Here is a 9,110-nt window from a genome sequence, read left to right on the forward strand (position 1 = left end):
CTTTTCACTTCAATCATATCATTTAACTTTCCCATTCTCCATTTCTTCACAACTGAAATAAAAGAATTGGAGTATTTGACATTCTAGTTATAAAAACTCTGTGCTGACATGGCTAACTCACATTTCTCTTTTTCTATTTCTTCTCCCTTAATCTGAATTCTCTAAAAATCTCTGATTTCTTCCTGACTCGTTAGTTTTGCAACTATTCTTCAAATTTATAAAGTTATATAATTTTTAATTAAAAATAATGTATCATTGTATGTACCCCTCAGGAACCCCCCTTTCAGTAGGTGTGTGCCTGCCATTAGAGCAGTTCCTAAAAAGCTAATGAGAAGGAATGATCACTTAACTGACTTGTTTATTTTATACAGTTAGAAACTGAGGGTCAAATAGATTATGTAAATGATCAAAGGTTTTAACTGTTTGGTAGCATCATAAGGAATAGATTCCCTGACCCTTTATACACATTTATATATTTTTAGCTAGACATTTCCCTCCTTTCTGAATTCTCTTCAATCTGTTAATAGAGTTTGGATTTTTTAAGAAAAAATTTTATACTATACTCTCAGATTAATGATTCATGGTCAATTTCTCATGAACTATGACCACAAGCCATTTTCTTCCAGATTTATGGAATATTTTATTTGTTTTCTCTCCTAATGTACAGACCCACAACCGTCTTTATTGAACTACATTCTGTATCTGATGATTTCTTTATTAACCTATGGTTTCTTCCAATCTTTATGACCTTAATCTTTCTGGGCCTCAATTTTCTCATTTGCAAAATAAAGGGCTTTGATTAGATTAATTCCTGAGGCACCTTTTACCTCCGAAACACCATTTTCCAAATTCGGACTGAATCAATCTTCAGCTCCTTAATGTCACTTTCAGATTTAAAAAATATGTTCTGCATTTTATCATCCAGGCACTGGAAGAGAAGATAGACCAACATGAGGCCCCAAATCAACTCTTCCAGGACCCATTTGTCACACTCTCCTGAGCTGACACTAATGCATTGATCACATCCCTATTACTCATTTATATTCTCTGCAAGTGTTTTCAGTTTGGAGGACATTTGTCAATGTTTTATAGAATTCCTGGGGCAAATTCATTTTACTTTATTCTATATTTTTTCCTTAAATTTTGCTTCTTCAAATTGATAAGCTTATGCAAATTCATTTTTAATATCATTTCCAAGACTTTAAAAAAATGGAAATGTTAGATCAGGTCAATTCAGTTGAAAAGATCAATATTCTGCTGATTCTAGGAATACCAAATTTATCTGGTTTTAAGATTGAGAAACAAATAGACTATAATTATTGTCGGAGGCTTACAAAGTTTGAATTAATCTTATAAAGTAATTTTGCTTTATTTTGTCTTCTAGAATCTGATTGGAATTAACCAGATTAGATGTGTAAGCATCATCATTTTTCAACAAATTAATATAAAATTTTGAAGAGTAAAAAATAACATTGTTATTTTCCCGTAACTTCATCTAGCCTTGCTGTAAACCGCAATACCAAACTAGCCTGCAATTCTTTTGAGACATTTACTTAATTAATTCAAATCTGTTTTGCTCCTTCTGTAAAATGTCTTTGAATATAATATGCTGTTCTGCTTCCAACATTTTGTTTCTATTGTCTCTAGAAAGAAACTATGATCTTAACTTTGCCAGCAGAGGGCACATACACATATCCTTTGTTTCTTCTAATCTACAAAAGAAATTTTTGAGAAGCCTCATTTGAGGCTGTATAGCATATCACCTTATTTGAACTGCATCTAATTGAAAAAAGGAAACAACAACCACCATGCATTAAGATTTCTTTTAAAGTCTAATGCCTGAAAGAAAACCAAAAGACACTGGAATACTACTGCCACTGAACCAGAACATCAGTTTAATATATCTATTTTTTCTCTGCGGAATTTGATTGGGAAATTTATTGCTCATTTTGTTCTTGTCATATTTTGATCTGGGCTTTCTACTTTTGGTATTTGATTCTGGATCTAGAATTAACAAAGAAGTGGTCAACTGACATTTATTTAGGTGTTCATTTATTTGTAGAATTAGCAAAAAATTCAAACAACCAATAATCTATGTTTTAGCCTAAAGTTACTATAATAAACACATATGCAGACTGTTGAATTTAATTGGACAGTTATTTAAATGTTTCCAAGAGAAGGAGCAATAAAAATCAGTCTGTTGACCATTTTGGTTAATGGCTTAAGAAGAGTCGTGAGCATTTTAATTTTCTAGCTGCTTACAATGAACAGATAGAACAGTAGCATTTTTCACACTGTCAGCTCTGTGATCACAGAGAAGCATCTGTAATTCCAACATTATGCATATGCATCATGTAATTATATAATTGCAGATATGTTGTGCCTGCACACATCAGAAGGTTATGCTTTTAAAATGGAAAAGTAATGTTGAATAGCAGAAGTCATAGGTTCATGTGATGATATCAATCTCCAGCAGCATAAATTTTAAGGATTTGTATAAGCCACTGTACTGCCTGACTTGCACCAAATCCAATCCAAGAACTCACAAATGGAAGTTCAAATGCTATATCAGCTTTTAAAAAATTCTAATGCATTAGATCAGGATGATTCATAATCTTTACAGATTATCTGAAACTTTACTATATGTGCAACAAGAGCCGCTGTGATTTTTTTTAAATTGAGGTTTATAAATTAGGATACTTTGGGCTTATTTTTTAAAAGAAAGTTATTTGAACCTTAACTACAGAAAAGTAGTAATAATAATCTAAGTAAAGGGTTTAGTTCAAGGCTTAGATTCTGCTATTTTAAAAATTTTCTAGCAAGAGATAATTAAAAGTGATTATTGTGGAAAGAGACAAGGTTCCAGCACAAAAGAAACAAAAGCACTCTAAGAATATGAGACTATTTCCACTCATATGGAGGTTGTTTTCCAGATAAAGTCTTTTCCAATTGTGAACCCCAATGTATCTCAACAACTCCTTCCATAAAGAGTTTTTTTTTTTTCAAATAAAGTCTTTTCCAACAGAGCCCAATCTCAATTGCAATCCCAATTATAAGCCTACTAGGATTACTATTAATGATACCAAATATTTTGTCAGGTCTAAAAAGCTTAAGCAATTAAAAATGTTAAGAGTTTTAAAACTTACATATTTATGTATAGCTTTAGTTAATATCCACATATATCATTGTAGGTAATAATTATTAATTATGATTTTTAAAAGACCTAGTGCCTATAGCCCAGAATATTTTAATGTTTCTGTCCTTCTCTCTTTTTTTTATAAAGTAGAGACTCTACACAGTCTTAAAACACTGAATCTGCATGACACCCAGGAACTGGAATGCTGAGTAGAAAAGAGAAATTGTAAGAACGCAGAATCATCAGGAAGGTTCAGTACTTTATGAAGAACCAGATTGTACATGTTCTGAGTACCTTGGTCATGCAATGTTTCCTCCTTAGCTGACAAACATCAGGCTCAAACCATGCTTCTCTGGTACCATCCCTTGTGTTTTCTCTCTGTTCTTTCTACTTTTTCTGTCTTTCCTTCTTTCTCCTTTTGTATAACTGGTTTAAGTATCATGTTCACTGAATTTACAGCTAATGCCTTAAGTATATTTCATTTCACTTTAATGCCTGACCAATATCATTGAAAATTAATATGCTAATACTGTAGCATGCATTGTGCACTAAGGCCTAAAGGAAAAGGTATTTGACCAGGACTCAGTGCTCCTAATTTTTTATAATTTACAGTGTGGAATTGGCCCAACCAGTCATCTTTCTTTAAGTCTCAGTTTACTTTATTTCCAAAAGAACAGAACAACAGCAAAACCTGGTTCATATTTTTACAGCCTTGCTTAAATGGGTAGTGTAGATACAAATTATTTAAAACTTGTACCACTTGGGCTCGTACAGACATTCTCAAATGTGCAGCAATCAACTTCTCCTTCGGCAATAAGGAAGTGTGGAGAAACAAGAAACATGTGGTTCCTTAAGGTATGAAACTACGGGGATTTTCCACTATATGACTGACTCATCCTGAAATAGAGAAAGAGAACTGACGTAACATCGATACTGTACCAATTAAATGAGTGCATTTATCATTCTAACCAATACATTAATTTTTAAGTTATGATTGTTCATGTTTTCTTTTTGACCTCAGGTTGTGTGAATCAACAACCCAAAGTGATTAAGTCAAGTCGACTAATACCTTCACCTGAAGGAGCTGAAAAAAGAATACTTTACCTGAGTAGCTTTTTAAATTATTCATATTATTTTGAGGTATTGCTCACCTTTGAAGTGGGTGGATACTGTGGATATATATTTATTTCTGTCCTATCTCAAATCTGCCTTGGTGTAAACTAAACCTGTTTATACTGAAGTGGATATTTGGTTACCTCTATGGGAATGATTTTGTGTTAATGACTAAATAGTACAATATATATGTTATAATTACAATGTGATAAAAATCCTTACAAGAGATAACATGAATAAATGATCAGTTCAATACTTTCCTTCCTAAACAATGGTCAAATGAGAAAAATACAGATGAGAATAGGCTTGTGATAAATATGTAAATAAATACTGAATTTCAGCCTTTAACATCCCCTATTTGGTGACTTTCGGAGCACTTTGTACACTCACGGAAGAGAAAGTACTGCAACCCCTGACAAGAATTTTTTTTAACCAATTTATTAGAGTTAAAGAAATGGAGCTGGCTAAAGGCAGAGAAGACACAGGGAGGTCCCCAGCATTGGCTACCTTTCTGATGGCCACCAGAAAGTTGCCAGTCCACAGAGGTCTGCTATTAAAAGATAGTATATCGAGCTTGACAGAAGGGCCCTGTTCGTAGTGATGATGGGAGGTGTGAGGACAGAATCTAATTAGGTGGTTGCTAGCACGTTGGAAACAAAAGGAAGACCACGTCTATTCAGAAGCTAAAATGTGCTGATACCAAATTAGATGCTCAGTCAATACAGCCACCACTGCATGTGGTAAGGGCTCACACCTCAGAGAAGCAGTTAATTATCTCTCTTCAATTTACCAGTCTCCGCTTGAAACCTAACTTTAGCCATATCTTTAATGCGATAGTTGAGGAAGATGTAGGTTTTTTTCCCCTTTATGAAACAGAATCAATCTATTTCTTCCCCAGAGAGTGACATTTAATCACCCCTGTGTTACTAGGCTTATGATTGGGATTCTGATTATTATTCTCATTTGCCTTGGAGGCTTCGTGCTTTCAAAGCCTTTGTATCAAATCTCATACCCACGCAGAAAGGTCCGCTGATCACTAGTCCTCCAGCACTTTTTATCAAGTGGGTAGGAAACTTCTTGATATTTCCTAGTGCAGGGTTTTAAGTTGTTTTTATTTTGTACAGAGTAGATTCAGGCCACACACAAACATGTTTCAATCTTTAATTATATATCCGAGTCAACCTTTTAAATTTGATGTCTAAAAATATCACTTGGATCAAGTTTGGGGGTTATTTTTTATATCCTCTCTATTTGTTGATGCTTTAAAAATGAATGGAAATTACTTAAAGGAGATGAATAATATTGTCTGATGTCTAAAAAATTATGTATACCTTTCTTTTAAGAAAAACCAAGGGCTTTATAGGCAATAAAAATGTCAATATTCTAAGGTCCCTATTTACTGAATCACTATTGAAAGAATAAGTATCAATTATAGAATCTTTGTCAATGAAAAGTTGTCCTTGGCTACATCTCAATATCTTTTTAGTTTTTCTTACTATTTATTTTAGCACATATAAAGCACTATATTAGAGAATTTTGGGCATTTGGGAATAGTAGTATCTCAGTAGTAAGCTTTTTCTCTTTGCCAAATACTGTGCTGTTTTACATATATCTCATTTTCCCCCAAATAACCCCACCAAAATAAGTATTATTATTATCTGTATTCATTGATGGGAAAATTGAGACACAGAGAATTTAACTAATTTACCCAAAATCACATAGCTTAGAAATGATTTACCCTGGATTTGGACATAAGTATTATAGCTCCAGAACTTCATTCGTTTCAGTTTTGAAAATGAATCTATGCTCTTCTTTTATGTGTCTGAACTCAGTGGAAAAGATTTTTTTCTATTTTTGCTTTTTCAAAGAAGATTTAGAATTGCAATGAACTAAAACCCAACCAAAACACACACAAAACATATTCACTGCTAGTGTAATTTAATTGTTTGTTATGTTTTCGTTTGGAATTGGTTTAAAAAGTCACTTACTTGTTCTAAAAACAAAACACACATACAAACACATTCCATGTTATTTGAGTAATGTTAATATAGAGCAAACATCTATATTAGCAAGAACCAGGACCAGCTGCATTAATTCGTGGTGCCCAATGCAAAATGAAAGTATGGAGTTCCCTGTTCAAAAATTGTTAACAGTTTTGAGGTGGAGACAGATAAGTATTAAACTAAATGAAACTGCCTAGGTCACATGCCCGTGATGCTGGCTCTGTCAATAAACCAGCATTGATCACTGAAGACTTTCTATCGGCAGAGTAACCTGTGAGCCAAAGAAGATTCCTGGGAGACACAGGAGCCATGAGGATAGACTTTTAAGACTTTGCCACTTCAAGTTGCCGCCTTCATTTTTTTTTTTTTTGTTTCTTTCATGTTTTTGTTTTTAGTTTTTGCTTCAAAAATGTACTTGAAAATTGGGATTTCAAAGAGCAGTGCAATAAATATATACAATTCTTGTTTGTTGTGCTTACCCTTCCTGCCTCAATAGGATTCAAAGCTGGTTTCTAATACCATAGTTAGAATGTTGCACATTTAGGGTGATCACAATTTTGCAAAGCTTCAAGAACTGTGACTTTATGAGCAGAGTAAATGTTTGATAACTTTTTTTATTGTAGAACAGTTTTATGGGAAACATACATAAATTTCCTGATTTAAGTAGATAAGAACTGTAAAATTATGCACTGCAAGGAAGATTAAACTAAATGCCTTCTAAGATCCCCATTACAGTCATAAGATCCTGTGACTCAATAAGAGTAGATTACCTGTCTAAGAACTGAAAGTAGCACTTCTGTGACAAAAAGTACATGTGGTAATGTCTTTGACTCTAGAGTTTTGAGTGGGCAGTTAGATTACATCCTAATTTCCTCCAAATTAGGGAGAGAATGGTGACAAAGTCAAAGTAGTGAATGTACTTCAACCTGCTGTTTGTAAGCCCCTCCCCCAATTGAACTAACACCCCAGTCACACTCAGAGCGGTTGTATGATGCTGCTTTTCCCAAGAGGACATCTTTAGGGAAAGAAGCAGGAAAAGATTTTGTACTCCCTACAAAGAAGCCAATGTGAAAAACAGACACTAGAAAAAGCTGAAGAGGCACCCATTTTCCCTGGAAAAGTAAGAAAGAAGAGTTGTGAGAAGAGAAGAGATTCTATTTTCTAATTATTCCTAGAGGGTTGAGTTCCCCCCTTGTTAGTTCACAGAAATGCTGGAAAACCACACAAGAACATCCCCTTTCCAGCTCATCTCCTGCTATATAAAGGTTGAATAATAAATTTTTCACTGGAATTATGATAGTCTTCATGGACCTAGACCCACAACCACTTGGCACCAACAAGTACTGTGCTATCTCCCTACATGTGTTAGATGCAGGGGGTTGCATGATATGGAAGTGAGGGTGCAAGCTATGAAACTGAGGAACCTGGGTCTGAATCCTGGCTCTGCCACTGATCAGTTGCATGGCATTTTGCATTTTATGTTACATATCCTCTCTAGGTCTCAATGTGTTTATCTTTAACAGTAGGATAATATATTATTATGTAAGTTAAATATAGCAAGTATAGACTTTTCCATACCTCTCCCTTCCTCATTCTCAGTATAGGTTATGCAGTTTGCAAAATTTAGCTCATATTCTGCCTATTGAGATTACTCTTCAAACTCATCATAAACATTTCTGAGATGAAGTGTGGAATTCTCAATGTTATAAAGAAAATTAAGGAGGGGAAAATACTGCATTGGTTGAACCATCCATGACTTGCTCACTCTTCAGGGGAAGACAACAAGATTTTCAAATAAAAATGTATTATAAACTTTTTTTTTCTGAAAAGGGCCAAATAGTAAATATTTTAGGCTCTGCTAGCCATGTGGTCACTGCCTGAACTATTTAACTCTGCCATTTTAGTTTAAAACTATAATATATAAATGAATGGACATGACTGTGTTCCAATAAAACTTTATTTGCAAATACATGGCTGATCTGTGATCTATTCATTAAGTGTATTGAAAATAAGATAAAATGTTGGTTATATTAGCTTATTTTTCTATCAATGAAAATCTTCAATACAATATGTAAACATATGGCCACAGAGTTTTCCTGTTACTAGTTTTTACTAAGCTGATGTAAATACTGAACATTTGAGAGTTAAGTATGTTCTAGAGAGTGTCTACATTCATTTTTATTTTTGCATGTGTATGTCCAGTTACTCCAGCATCCGTTGTTAAACACTATCTGTTTTCTATAATATTGACTTTCTCCTTGGTCAAAGATCAGTTAACTAAATTTCTGTGGATTTGTTTCTTGGCTCTCTATTCTGTTCCACTGATCTATCTGTCTATTCTTTCACCAAGACCACACTAGTTTTATACTAAGCCCTGAATACTGTAGTTTTATAGTAAGCCTTGAAGTATGGTAGTATCAGTGCTCCAGATTTGTTTTTCTTCTTCAATATTAAATGGCTTTTGTTGGGGGACCTTTTACTTTTCCATATAAACTTTAGATTCAGTTTATCAATATCCACAAAATAACTTGCTGGAATTTTAATTGGGATTGTATTGAACCTATAGATCAATTTGGTAAGAATTGTCATTTTAACAATATTGAGTCTTTCCATCCATGAATATGGAACATCTCTTTAGTTACTTAGTCCCTTCTGATGTATTTTGTCAGAGTTTTACAATTTTCCTCATATAGATCTTATACATATTTTGCTAGATTTATACCTAAATATTTCAAATTTTGGTGCTAATATAAATGATACTGTGTTTTTAATCTCAAATTCCACATTTTCATTGCTAGTATATAAGAAAATGATTGACTTTTAACCTTGTATACTGCAACCTTTGTTCTGATGCTAGC

Source organism: Camelus ferus, chromosome 2 (assembly GCF_009834535.1).
Source record: "Camelus ferus isolate YT-003-E chromosome 2, BCGSAC_Cfer_1.0, whole genome shotgun sequence".
Taxonomy (NCBI): domain Eukaryota; kingdom Metazoa; phylum Chordata; class Mammalia; order Artiodactyla; family Camelidae; genus Camelus; species Camelus ferus.